The 14,846-nt window shown below is 34.5% G+C and overlaps 1 protein-coding gene across 2 annotated transcripts in view; it reads left to right on the forward strand.

Moving 5' to 3' along the window:
• FUT8 (fucosyltransferase 8) overlaps positions 1 to 14,846 on the forward strand; it is a 186,938-nt gene that overhangs the window by 38,654 nt on the left and 133,438 nt on the right. The gene's annotated exons all lie outside the window — the stretch shown is intronic.

Genomic DNA, 14,846 nt, shown 5'->3' on the forward strand with positions numbered 1-14,846 from the left:
GTTGCCTTCCTTATGTATCACACAACTAATTGAGGTGTAACTATTCCTTAGATCACTCCTTGATAACAGATTATGGCATGTTACTAGGTAGCATTTAGCCCTTTTTAGATACATTATAAACAGCATTCCTAGATTTTATCTGAAATAAGTTAAATCAGACTTCTCACAATGGACGCTACTACTACAGTGATTTTGAAGGAGAGTCAATAACTGGAGAAGTTACTTAATGTTTTATCTTTTATCATTTTAGGAATATGTAGGAATGATGAAAACTACTTGCTTAGAAATTGACCTAAGATTTGGCCTTTTATACATATCCCATTTTCTGTTACTTTATAATTTTTAAATCTTCCTTGGACTCTTCCTAATTATCAGTAGCTTTCTGAAAATAATATTATAGATTTTATATGAAACTGTTGTAACAAAATTGACCAGTGTTAGAAGCAAAAATAACATTCCTTTTTCTTCTTAAATGTTGTGATTTTAAAAAAAAACTGGAAAATTTATGTTCAGACTTTAAAATTGCTTCCTTTTCATGTTTTGGGGACTAAATTTTCTTTTATTTGATAATTATTTTAATATATTACTAGCTTAGATTATGTTCCCTTTTCTTTCTCTACTAATCTATTTTTGGGTGTGGATTGGCAGTAAATATATTTGTATGGATTATCATGTTTAGGAAAAATAGTTTCTAAAGGATTATGTTGAACTTTATTACATCTAGCCCTGACTTTGTGGTTGGAATCTAGATAAGGAAACAAGGTATATGAGATATTTCTGCCAAGAAAATTTGATGTAAGGAATGAGTTATATACTATTGTTGGAGGACTGGCAAAGTAAAAGGTGAATACTGGAGTGATTGACAATAATTGCAGAAAACTACAATTGTAAGGCTTGAATAGAATTGGGATCAAAATCCCTGAATAGGGGATACTACCTGGTGGGTCACTTAAATCTAAGTGGTATTTCTGGGGGTGCCATGGAAAAAAAGCTTGTGATTATTACAAACTCGTATACTGCAGTAGAAGATCTCTACTAGGGTAAGACTGAGTGGCAAAAGCAAATTTCACCCTGAACCCTTATCAGAGCATGAAAAAATTAGTTGGCAAAATTTAATGGTAGTTTTCAGAGCTTAATTTTTAGAGTTGCTACACAGAATATACATTAAAGGTTGAATTGGAGCTGAGAAACAGTAGTTGATTAACAGACATGATCTCTTGTGATAAAGGCTTTAGTCTTTCCTTCTTTTTCTTAGCTACTGTGGTCTGGGATTTAGAATGAAAGTTATTATTTTAAAATTAACTAGTCTAGGTGTATCATATAAGGGTAGGAGACAGAATTCACCTCCTCTAAGTGTCTGTTTTGAGGATCAGGGATTTAAGATATCTGCAGGGCATTTAAGGGTTTCCTCCTAGATTTCAAGATCCCTAATTTAAAATGCAAAATTTTGGCAGTGGCAGCTTATAAACCTGGGGCTAAAAATTGTTCTTTATTGGTCAAACATTGGCCTGCGGTACTTGAGTATAAGATTATACCTTCTCTTTTAATCTAATCTCTGTGCAACATTTCTCAAATTTAAATGTGTATATGAATTATTCGGAATCTTGATAAAATGCTGAGTCTGTTTCATCATATTCCTGATAAGACCTGAGATGGTGCATTTGTAGCATGTTCTTTAGGAATTTGATGCTAAGCGTGCTGAAATGAAATTTTTTTTTCTTCTCTCCTTGTTTTGAGGACATTGGCTTAGCTTGGATCTCTTGTTGACTTGAGTTTTTGTGATTATTTAGTGATCTTAAAGTAAAAGTTTCTTGCTACCCATCTTACTTTGTAGAAACAACTTGAGAAATCTAGGTGGGGAAATTATAGCTTTGGCGGGGGTAGAATCACAATGGCATGTGCTTCTGAATAGGTTGAATATTTTATATACTTTTTAAATATATCTGTTTTATTATAGTGTAGGTGACAGGGTTACAATAGTGTATAAGTTTCTGGTATTGATGCACAAAGATACTGTCCTTATCTTACATGATTTTGAGCTGTCCTGGATACAGAGGCTTCTTGCCTATCATTTAAACATTTCCTTAAACATTTGAAACATTTAAATAAATTTGGGGGTGGTGGGGGTGCAGTTTAGGCAGTACCCAAATTCTTTTGAGGAAACTTAATGGCATAAAGTTCAAGCTTGTTTCTTGTGGGGGCACTCATATTTGGGCTGCCTTCTCAGTGTCAGTGTTTTGGTAGGCAGTCACCTACTTTGGGAGGTAGGTGATGTGTATCTTTTGTGTCTGTGGGCATCTTTCAGTACTTCTTAGCCTTCAGAGCTTTGGCTTTGGCTTCAGCTTTGGGAACAGCAGGGGCCTTCTTCTTGGCTTTTGGTGCTATCTTTATAAAAGGTGTATCCCTAATTTTTTTTCTTACTTTGATATTTGAACCACATCTGATTGCACTCAGGGGTTATTCATGGCTCTACACACAGGGATTACTACTGACAGTGCTTAGGGGATGTCAGGGATAAAACTCAGGTCAGCCTTATGTAAGGCAAATGCCCTACCCACTATACTATCACTCTGGCCCATTGTTCTCAAGCTTTTAATTCAGGCTATGGAAAGAGAAATTGTTGCACCCTCTTAGAATGGTTGCTGGAGTTAGAGTGAAAGATAAAGAAAGATTCAGGGGATTCCTCTAGAAAATAAGAATAAAAAAACAAAACCTTAAATCTTAGGAGCCTAAACAAAGCATTTTGATAGGCATATAGAGACCCTTACATGCACATAAATGTCTGTATTTGAATATTTATAGAAGATAATCTGTCAAAATTACTGCTATTTTAATTTACCAGGCTTGGCTGATTGCTGCAGTTGGATGTTAGCAGAATTCTAGATGAGGAACTGCAAATACAATCTGGTGTGAAGCAAGCATTTTTTTTTTTTTTGTCCTGGAAGCTGTTTGAATATTCCCGCTCCTCTTATAATCCTCCCTGTTTTTTATTTATACATTTTTAAATGAAGTGTAGGGATTTGTTTATTATTTGAACTTTTATGCTCCCTTAGGTAAAGCTTTTTAAGCAGTATGATCAATATTAAAAATTACTCATTGTAAATAATGAAACAATGTCTAGCCTTGTTTCCAATAAACTATTCCTCAGGCTGTAGTGGTAGCGCAGTGATAGCATTTGCCTTGTACATGGCTGACCTGGGATGGATGCAGGTTTGATCCTCTCATATGGTTCCCCGAGCCAGGAGTGATTTCTGAACACAGAACCAGGAGTAAACCCTGAGTGCCATAGGGTATGGCCCATAAAAACCAAAGGGAAAAAAAAAACCAAAACTATTCCTGAAAATTATATAATATAGGATATATAAATTATTTTCATGGCCTATAAGTTTTAATGTGAGATATGTTTCATGTTAACAAACAAAATGTATAATTTAAGATACCATTTACATTGTTGGCCCCATTTTGAATAGTTAATACTTTTAGTGGTTCAGATTCAAATAATATCTTTCATTTTAAAAGCTATTTATTTGAGGGTCTGGAGTGATAGCACAGCAGTAGTGTGTTTACCTTGCATGCTGCTGACCCAGACTCACCTGGGTTTGATCCCAGCATTGCATATGGTCCCTTGAGCCTGTGAGGAGCAATTTCTGAGTAAGGAGTAACCCCTGAACACCACCAGGTGTGGGCCCCCAAATTTATTTGAATGTTTATTTCCCCTTTTTCTTTATTGTTACAATGAGGAGTGGGGGGTATCTCATACACTTGGATGCATTATTTCTGGCATAATATATTCTATTATGGTATTCACAGACATTGATTGTGTTGTACTGGATACCACACACTTGTGTTAGCAGGGATCCTAAATGTCAGTGCTGCCAGGATCATCCTCAGTTTGGGTGGTGCCACAGATTGAACTCATGGCCTTATCTTCAAGGGAGGCATGCTGACCAGATATCTTCTTTTGAAATAGTAGGTGGTTCCATAAACTCCATGCTTTAGGGCCTGACTTCTTATAATATGAATACATTTACCTTAATTTAACTAGCTAAGTATCCTAATGTTCCATTGAATAAAATTTAAATTAGTTGGAAAAATTAGAAAACTATTTTACTGTATAATGGGGGAAAAGATATATCTTGTGTTATAATCGACAGCACTCTATGACAGACTGATTTCTTAAATTAATTTTGATAAAGATTAAATAGTAAATACTGAGAATTGGTATCTGAACATCAAATTTCATATGAAAACCTTAGCTTTCTATTGATTTTTTTTTCCTCCAGAGAACTTAGAGTTTTTTTTAAAGAAGACTTTATACTATTAGGCATTAAAAGACAGTGCCATATTTTCTGGCACATTAGAAAACTGGGCATATAAGATGACCCCTTTTCCTGTTAAAATGTAGGGTTTGGTCTCTATTTGCTGTATAAAACGATCTATCTTTGAATGCACACCAAATGGAAATGAATAAAGAGAAAAAGAGTAGAACCCTGAAAGGTTAACAGTATATGTTTAATAAAGCTAGACTTTGGAGTGCCAACAATCATTTAATTTTGTCATTTGTAGTGAGTGACTGATTTTTTAATTGTGATCTACATTGAGAGCAGGGAGAGGAGGCTCCTTCAAGAGCAACTGGTCGGGGTGCAGTGATTAATAGAACAGCTAGAGGGAGACAGAGCGCCTCGTCTGTTCCCCATAAAAGCTCAGAGGACTGAGCACAAGAAAGCTGCATAACAGGTGGCTGGATGAGATGCTGTGCTCAGTAATAACTCAGCTCCTCTGTGTGCCCTGAAAGATGAATCAGGACAAGCAGAAAGCTGAGTGATAACACCTGGCAGTTGGATGGGATACGGAGGTAAGAGGGGGCGGATCACTCGTCCCTGAAGCTGGAGTAAGTTTCAGCATGCCCTGTACTGGTATATAAAATGATCCCTGACTTTTTTGTTTTGTTTTGTTTTGGGGCCACATCCGGTGATGTTCAGGGGTTACTGCTGGCTATGTGCTCAGAATTGTCCCTGGCTTGGGGGACCATATGGGACGCCGGTGGATCGAACCACGGTCTGTGCTAGGTTAGTGGGCACAAGGCAGATGCCTTACTGCATGCACCACCATTCTGGCCCTGACCCCCGACTTTTAAGAAGTTTTTCATGGATCCCTCGAGCCTGTCAGGAGCAATTTTTGAGCATAGAGCCAGGAGTAATCCCTGAGTGCTGCTGGGTATGACCCAAAAACCAAAAAAAAAGAAAAAAAAGAAAAAAAGTCATTTTATATGCTGAAAAATACTTTTTCTGCCAACTGAGTGGTACAGATAATAAGCAGTTTCAGTATTTATGGACAATATTTTTAAAAACTTAGGGCTGGATAAAGGGATTATATCATTTGCCTGCAAGCCACTGACCTGGGTTCAGTTCCAAGTATCACACAAGTATCAGCACTGCCAGGACTGGCCCTTGAGCAGAGAACTAGGGGTAGCCCCTGAGACTACTACTATGTGTGGCTCCCAACCCCACAAAACAAAACAAAACTCTGGAAATTTAACTGAACCTTAGGATTCAGTTTTAGTTTAATTTGTAATAATTGGTATCTAAAGGACTCTATATTATGAGATAATATAGAGAATATATAGATTCTTTGTATTCCAAAGAATACATATATTCTTTGGAATTTTAAACTTTGATATTATTTACATGGGGACCGCTAGTATTTAGATATTGAAACAAATTCACAGCTTCATGTTTTCTCTTAATATCCTAAAAATATTTAATATCAATTTCATCATTTAGTAATAGGTGAATTATTTCCAGTTTGGCATCTAAGGAATTTATAAAGTCATCGCTGTTTGAAAACAAGTTAAAAATGGGAGCCTGGAGTTGTGGGGATAAGGGTAGAGGTTTCTAATCTCAGTCCCTATTTAATCTTTTTATTTCCAAAGACCTTGTAGTGGTATTGAATTGAGAAATATTGTGAGATTCACACTCAGCGCGAGCTCATTAAAATGCCAATTATGGTACCATTACATTCTTCTCTCCCCATTTCTTCCCATGTTACTAAATGCTCATTTGCTGCAGTTCCTTTTACCTAGTGCATCAAACCTAGGAAAATAATGATCAGATATACTGCAAAGCAAAGAGAATGTGTCAGAATTAGATAAAGAAATGACAGAAATGCTGGAATTATCAGACTACTCTGGTACTTCAAGTATCAGATTAGTTGCTGAAAGTAACTAATGGGACATGTAGACAAAATACAAGAATCGATAATGTAAATAGAGAAATTCTAAGAAAGAATAAAAATGAAATGCTATAGATCAAAACACTGTAACAGAAATAGAAACTGTTTCTATGGGTGCATTTGTAGACCTCCTACTAGAATCTCTTGAAGTCTCATGATCTGCCAATAAAAACATGGAAAACTACTGGGGAAAAAGGAATAATATTTAATTTGCATCATAAACAAGTGATGAGAGAAAAAAGTGAGAAACACACTTTAAAAAATATAATACACTGTCATCTGCCGCTTCCCTCTAGCTCTTATGTACTCTAGGGTAAGAATTTTAGAGCATTGATCTTAGTATTTATTTATCATTTTTCTTTCCTGAAGTCTGATAATAAATGAAAGAGGTATATAGGTTATAAATTTTTTTACGAATAAAGCTTAGCTGATATTTTTCATTTTTGCTTCTAGAAGTACTCATACAACTAAAAAAATTTTTTTTAAATTACTAAGAACTGTAAATCCTCTGTGGTATGGCTAGTATTTGATACTTATTGGCCTTTGTGCCTGAATAGTAGAACTCCAAATACCATACTTAATTTTTTTTTTTAATTTTGAGTTAAATAAGAACAGAAGCAGTTCAGAAAGGATCAGGGGAAATTTGTAAAGTAAGAATTTTCTAACTGGATTTAGAAAGCCTTTCCTTTAATAAAATTAATTTTATTTATTGGTCTTGAGGCCACATCAGACAGTGCTGGGGGGCTATTCCTGGCTTGGTGTGCTAAGAACCACGTGATACAGAGAGCAGAACCTGGACCTCCTTTTGGGCAAAGCATGTTTTCCAGTTTTTTGAGCTACCTTCTTGGCTTTTTTAGGTAAATGGAAAACAGACTTAGTGTAACAAATTGCTAACATTCTAAAAGGACATATGAAAGTTATTTAGGTTTTTGTTTGTTTGAAATGGTGGTGTTCCTTTTCATTCCCGACTGCCTTTTCTTTTTCCTTCCCTTTAGAGCTAGGGTAGTAATGAACAGAATCTTAGACTTAAATTAATGGAATGTTAGGGAGAAGTATTTTGACTTGTTTGACTAAATTTTAGGTATTTGTTTAAATTTATTACTACTTTTATTTGGGGGGTGGGACTATAGGCAGCAGTGCTCTGGACTAACTTGTGGCTCTGCACTCAAAAATTAATTACTCATGGCTTAGGGGACCATATGGATGCCAGAGATTGCCTTTACCTGCTGTACTATTGCTCCATTGCTATTTTTTAATTATTACTATTGTTTCTATAATTTAGATAATATGGTTACAATATTGTTTACATCTATGACTTTGATGTGCAGTTACTGTACTGCACCATTAAATTGCTCAATCTCTAACTCTGTTACTTCTAGTTGACCTCTTCAGTACTTTTTATCACCTCCCCACACTGCTTGATATCTGCTTTTAATTCAAGGTTAGGGGGTTATTATTAGTGGTATTGTTTGTCCCCTTTTTTCTCTGTATATACCACAGATGAATGGAATGATCTGATGTTTGTCCTTTCTCTTTTTCACTTATTGTGATATTTTCTAGTTCCATCCAATTTGCAGTGAACTGCAAGATTACATTTTTTCTTTAAACTGTATAGCATTTCTTTGTTTTGTTCATCTGTCAATGGACATTTAACTTGTTTCCATGTGCTGACTTTTACACTAAGTGCTGCAAGAAAAAATAGGTTGATAATATATCTTTTTTGAATTTAATATATCGTTTTGAATCATAATGTTTTTATGATTTTAAGTTTTGGAGTAGAGGCCAGGAGGTGGAATCATTTTTCTTTCTTTTGAGAAAGTTCTTATTGTTTTCTGTAGAGGTTGAACCAGCCAACATTCTCATCAACTGTGAATGAGGATTCTCTTTTTGCTGACATTCTTGTTTTCATTCTTGTTTTTGTTCAAAGTGGTGTTTTCCTATTGTGTTGATGTATTAATACTGGGTTGTTGCTCATCTGCATGCTAAATGCTATGTTATTATCATTTTCCTGCCTGGTAGACAAATGATAGTGACCCTTCAGGGAGTACATTAATATATTTATGAACATCTCAATAAGTTATAAACATAATTAAATTGAATGAAATTAGTGTCCTTCTAAAAATGTGACCCACCAAATTAAAAATAAAACATCACATTAACTTCTTTGTATGGATCATAAGAAGTAATTTGAAATAAAAATCTATTAAATGTGTACCAACATTTCTCTGCTATCTATAATTTGGTTGGGGAGTAGAGTTGGTTGGAGTGGGGCACACCAGGTAGAATTTATGGAATCACGTGCCTGAGGATCTAACTCAGGGCTCTCACTTGTAAAGCATCCCTCCAGCCCCTTGAGTCAGCTATCTCCCTGACTTTCTGTCTGACCTATCTTGGCTTCTGATGCTGATTAGCTGTACAAACTGATCAAGTCAAGATACTTTTTTATATCAATTTGGAACTAGAATCTTCCTGACCTAGTGTTAAGAATTAATTGAGTTAATGTTTACAAAGAGCCTGATGCATATTTAGCATGCAACAAGTGTTAGATTTCTTCTTTTTCTTAGAATTAGTATTACCTAAATCCCAGTTCTTTAATTCACTAGTTACTAATTGTAAGTCACCTTATTATGTCTGGCAAGCTGCATTTTCTTTAACCAGATCATACATGCCCACTTAATAACATTTTTGTGATTAGAAGTTAATTTTTACTATAGTTAAGAAGTTTTTATTACATCTGATTCTTAATATTAAGCTAAAAACAAACTTTCTGAATAAATCTGTAGTGATATCAAATCTGCAAGTGATATCAAATCTGCAACATTATAGGGATAGTAGAAGGAACATAAAAGTGAAACTTTTTAAATGGGAAGATTGTATAGTAAGAATTTACTTGATTTTTTTTTTTTTTTGCTTAGTCGAATTTATTAGAAAACTGGAAATGATGAAGTAGAGCTTCTACTTCCATTATAGCTACATCTAGAAGAAATAGGCATGTTGCATATGCATGTTGCCGGAGTGGTGGCTCGAGCCATAGGCTTCAGAGGTTCGATCCTCTAGCGTCCCATATGGTCCCCCAAGCCAGGAGCGATTTTTGAGCGCATAGCCAGGATAACTCCTGAGCATCATATATATATCTGCATAAATGTAACTAGCTATTGTGCTAAGTGCTGCAATGACTAATGGTGCACATATATTTTTTTTGAAGAAATGATTTGGTATGGAATTGCTGGGTCATATGGCAACTGAGTTTCTAGTTTACTGAGATATCTCCATACTGTTTTCTATAGAGGTGGAACCAGGCAACATTCTCACCATCAGTGGATGAGTTCTTTTTGTACCACATCTCCTTTGGGGCTCAGTGCAATCAGCCTTGAGATTCTTAGATCCAGGAGTTTTTGCTGCTAGTTTTGCTACTCTTTTGAGAGTTAGATGAGTCTATAGCAATGGCTGCTTGGGCAGACATGGTGGTTGGCAACAGGTTGCACTTTCTTGTGGTTCTTGTGCTTGGTATTTTGGTTGTAGTATTTACTAGACATTACTTTCCTTTTTGGAAGGGCTCAGTCATGTCTGTTGCTACTGGAAGTTGATAATGTTTTTAATTGTAACTGCTCTTTCTCTATGCTCTGTTCTTTGTCTTTTACTACAATGATGCATTGGGTTAGATTTTGGTTTGTCAATTTATATATTGCATTCTAGAAAGTGGTTTCTATAAGGAATCCCAGTCACTTGTATGACTTACTTGTTTGTTGGCTTTTTTTTTTAAAGGGATCAATTTTGAATTGTGTCTTGTGTATTGATTATTAGATACATAATTTTTCTAATTTACTGGTTGCCTAAATATGGATCATATTACTCCCTCGTGGGTGAAAGCAAAGCTCTCAGTGTTGTCAAAATGGAAACTGATATTCTTTGCATGGTAATGATCCTACCCATTTCACTAGTGTCCAAATACTAATATGTGTAAAATTTCACTTTTACAGTATTGCCTAAATCAAATGTATTTTGATAGCTACATTTTTGTAACCTTCCTTGGCATATCTGTAAATAAAAACTGCTTTGGCTATTTCATTAAATATTAGTTACCTGACAACTAGATGCATTAAATTGAAGTTGGTATATCTCTAAGGATTTATTGTACTTGATTCTTCTTTAATACTTTCATGACTCATTGAATATCACTGGTTGTCTTATGATACTTAAAAAAAATTACTCAGTATAGTCACCATGACTAGCACTTTAATGCATACTTCAGTTTTAGACTACTTTAATATTCATTTAAATTAATAAAAATATAAATGCTTTAGTAGTCTGACTCAGCCAATAAAGTAATATTTATAATAATTGTAGCTAATATGCCCTGACTTTAATTGGTTCAAAATGAATGTTATTAATGCTAATTTTTCCACAGAGGTTAAATAATTTGGCCAAAAAAAAATAGAGGAAATAGGCAAACAGTTGTAATTGACTCTAAAACTTACTCTCTATTAAACCTCTAATTACATTGCTAAATATTATTGAATGTTTTCTTTATATTGATATTTTAATGATACTTTCTGTATTGCATTAATATATTTAACTTTTCACAATGTACCAGTTATTTTATTAGTTTAGTGAAAAGTAGAAACCTTACCTATTTTAAGTTCCATTAACCAACCTTATTTGTAATATGTCTTAAATAGTATTTTAAAGTTTTCTACATGTTTTTGAAAGCATAATACAGTATTATGCGGGGCTGGAGAGATAGCATGGAGGTAAAGCGTTTGCCTTTCATGCAAGAGGTCATCGGTTCGAATCCCAGCGTCCCATATGGTCCCCTGTGCCTGCCAGGAGCAATTTCTGAGCATGGAGCCAGGAGTAACCCCTGAGCACTGCCGGGTGTGACCCAAAAACCACAAAAAAAAAAAAAAAAAAACAGTATTATGCTTTTGTTTACCTGTCAAATATAGTCTAGACAACCAAATAAGAGAGGGAAAGATTATTTTATTTACCTATAGTTTTGTTATTTTTTTATATCTGTGATATATGTGCAAAAAGAAAACTCAAAATGATTTATTTTGTTCTTTTGCCCTTAAGATTCCCTAGAAGATCTCCTTTTTTCTTTCACCTTTTCCATTTTCTGTATTTTTTATTTTTAAGTTCCAAAGTTCAAGGCTTACTTTTAGGTTCTGTCCTCAGAAATTATTCCTGGCAAGTCTTGAGGCATCATATGGGATGCAAGGGATCTGTCCTAGATCACCTGCAAAGCAAGCACCCTACCCACACTCTCCAGCTCCCCACATTTTTCTGTATTTGTTTTATATAACTTGACTAAGGCTTTTAGCTGTTTTAGTGGGAGGAATGGTGAAAAGCTTCACTGAAAGTTACTGCATTGAATCTATATAGTTATTTGACTAGTTTTTAATTATATTTGTGAGGAAAGTTTTGAGGTTTTAAATGTGAGTTTAATTGTACTTGACACTCCTAGTTATAACTAGGCTGCCTCTTACTGGCTTAAAAATATTTTCTCTCTTCCTTTAGGGTAGCAAATTTTTCCTAATAAGAAAAATTAAAAAATAGATACCATTGATTTATATCTTTGCCACATACTGCTTTATGCCTTTGGGAATGTTATTTAATCTCAATGTGCCTTAATGCCCTCCATTGTAGAATGGGGATAATGCTATTTATATCATAGAGTTATTGAGAAGATTGAATAGTATTATAATTATGAAGCAATGAGAAAAGTAGCTTAAATTTATGAAGCACTATATAAATGTAGCTATTATCATCATTACTAAAAACGACAGGCCTATATGACAGGATTTTTACAACTTAAAGTAAAAAAAAAAAAAAAAAAACTTAGTGGCTGGAGATTAGTGACAGGATTTTTGCCACTTTCCTTTCATGTGACTATGGTTGGATTCTGATACTGTCTGTGGCCCAGACCCCAAACACTGCTGAGTATGGCCATCAAACTGAAATGAAATTAACCTAAAGTAAATTTCAAAGTATATCTTCAGTGAAGATAGTGTATTCTTTTCAGTTACATACGTGTTCAATGCAGTTGGTTTTACTGCCAGAATTTAGTTCTGCTTGACCTTAAAGCTTAATTTTCCAAAGTATCATACTATCTATCAGCATCATTAAATTCCTCTGAAATCTGTGTTTTTAGCAAACATGTACATTTATCTTTATATTAATATTTTATTTTCCATGTTCTGAATAATATCATGGTTCCAACAATTTATTTTCATACCTCTATTGGGTATAATTTTTATACCACCTAACACAAGTTCTAGTATGAAAAGGACACTGTCTTCTTTCATTTTTCTCTCCTTCTAGTAAATCACTGTAGTTTTCACTGTCTGAATCAGTTTCATCATTTGCCAGTTTGTTTGCTTTAATTTTATTTTACATGTGAGTGAAATGATTGAGTAATAGTTTTTCTAATTTACTTATTTCATTTAGAATTTTATCACCTCAAGGATCATCCATTTTGTCTTACAGAACACAATTTCATCTCTTTTAATGGCAAAGCAGAATTCCATTGAGTATATATATATTTCAGTTTAATCATCTGTTTCTTAATTATTGGCTGTTTAGATTGAGCCATGTTTGTATGTGTGAATAATATTTCTATGAATATAGGGATCTAAATATTCTTTTAAATTATTGTTTTAATATCCTTTGGTAAATATCTAAGTGTCATTATTTATGAATCATATGGTATTTCCATTTTATATTACTTATTTTACTTTATCTTTCTTTGGCACACCAGGGATTCTCCATTGTACAACTTCCCTGACTCCATTTTAAGGCTTTTAAGAAATCTTCTTACCATTTTTCAGAGGCTGTCATTAATTTAAGTTCCCACTTTTTTGCCTACATTCTCAATAGTACTAGTGAATTTCTATTTTCCCAGTATTTGAAGAGACTTTCTTTTTGGTATTGTATGGATTAGACTTTAATCATAATGTATGTGGGTATATATCTGGAAATTGGATTCTGTTGCATATGATTAATTTTTCTATTTTAAGTTGTATTATATTACTTTACCCATGTTGAGCTATCCTTGTCCCTCTGTGTTGAATCCCTCTTAATCATGATCAGTCAATGATGAATTTTATTTGACAAGATTTTGTTGAGTATTTTTGCATCTATGTTAATCAAAAATAGCAGTTGCAATTTTATTTTGTGCTGTGCTTTGTCTGACTTGGGAGTCAGAGTAATATTGGCCCTATAAAATATGCTTGGGAGTGTTTACCTCTTTAAGTTTTTTATTTTTTAAGGAGTTTGAGAAGAATGACTATACTTTGAAAGTTCTGTGGAGTTCACTGGTGGAGCTATTTGGTACTTCACAGTGACTTGTGAACACTCAGTTATTGTGTTTAGAACCATGAAAGGATCACTGTGATTCTTTTTATCAATGTTTTCTCTTTCCTTGATGAGAGCCTAGTGAAGATTACCTTTTTGAGCAGGAGATCCCCAAGAAGGCTAGAGTGCATGCTTTCTATGCAGGAGGCCTAGAGTCATTCTCTGGAATTGCAGCAGTGATCTAGAGATCACTGCTGGGAACAACCTCCATGCACTGAGTTTTAAGTACCCCTAGAACACTGCTTGGTGTTATGCTAAATCTTCCAGCAAAGAAAAAAGAAAAAACAACCCAACTCTTGGTTTTATTGCATTTTAATTTTGGTATTTTTGTTTCCTCTTTTGTTTATTTTGATTTTTTCTTACTTTTTTACTGACTTTTATTTATTTTCCTCCCCAGGAGTGATTCCTGAGCACCATCAGGTGTAGCCCCCAAAACAAAATGAAACAAACACCTCAAAATTAGCAGTTGAACTTCCATATGACCAACACTCATGTTTTTATCTTGATGTTTTGTCAGCATTAAAATAGAATTTTATTGAGCAACTCTCGTGCTAAGCATGATAGTAAATGGGGTTTAAATCAGGGTTGGCAATGTGTAAGGCAAGCACCTGAACCCCTGTACTATCTCTCAGGGTCCAAGATGCTTTTGTTTGCTACATATACATGCCATGCTTAGAATTTGTTCTAAATATAACATTTTGCCACCTACAGATTAAGGGATATAATGAGAACTGGACAGTGAGATGAATAGGATGGAGTTCAGAGCTTGTAAGAATAAATTCACTCATAGAAAGAACATGTCTCTGTTTGAGATGAGGAACATTATTTCCAAATATGTAGTTGATACATTTGTTTGGGTTTTGATTATTCAGAGATCATAATCTTTCTGTCTTTTAACTGAGCTAGTAAAAAAAGAATGATAGCAGTGCCTAAAGGATTTTCATGGATAGAGCTAATTTATCTGTTTGAGGTGTAATGAATATAGTGTTTTAATATGTAAATTTAGAAGCTTTGCTTTTGGGGGTGCATACCTATATTACTCAGGGCTTCCTACTGACTCTGCTCAGGGATTAATTCCTAGAGGTGTTATGAGGCCTATGTGGTATGTGGGATGAAACCCAGGTTAGTGATATGCAAGGCAAGCTCTGTACTAGTCGTGCTATCTCTCTCTGGTCCCCGAAACTTTTGCCTTTTACATGGCTATTTGTCAGCCATGACCACCAATATGCTTAATTTCTTAATTCTCAGCATATGCTATTTTA

The sequence above is a fragment of the Suncus etruscus genome, chromosome 3 (assembly GCF_024139225.1).
Source record: "Suncus etruscus isolate mSunEtr1 chromosome 3, mSunEtr1.pri.cur, whole genome shotgun sequence".
Classification (NCBI taxonomy): Eukaryota; Metazoa; Chordata; class Mammalia; order Eulipotyphla; family Soricidae; genus Suncus; species Suncus etruscus.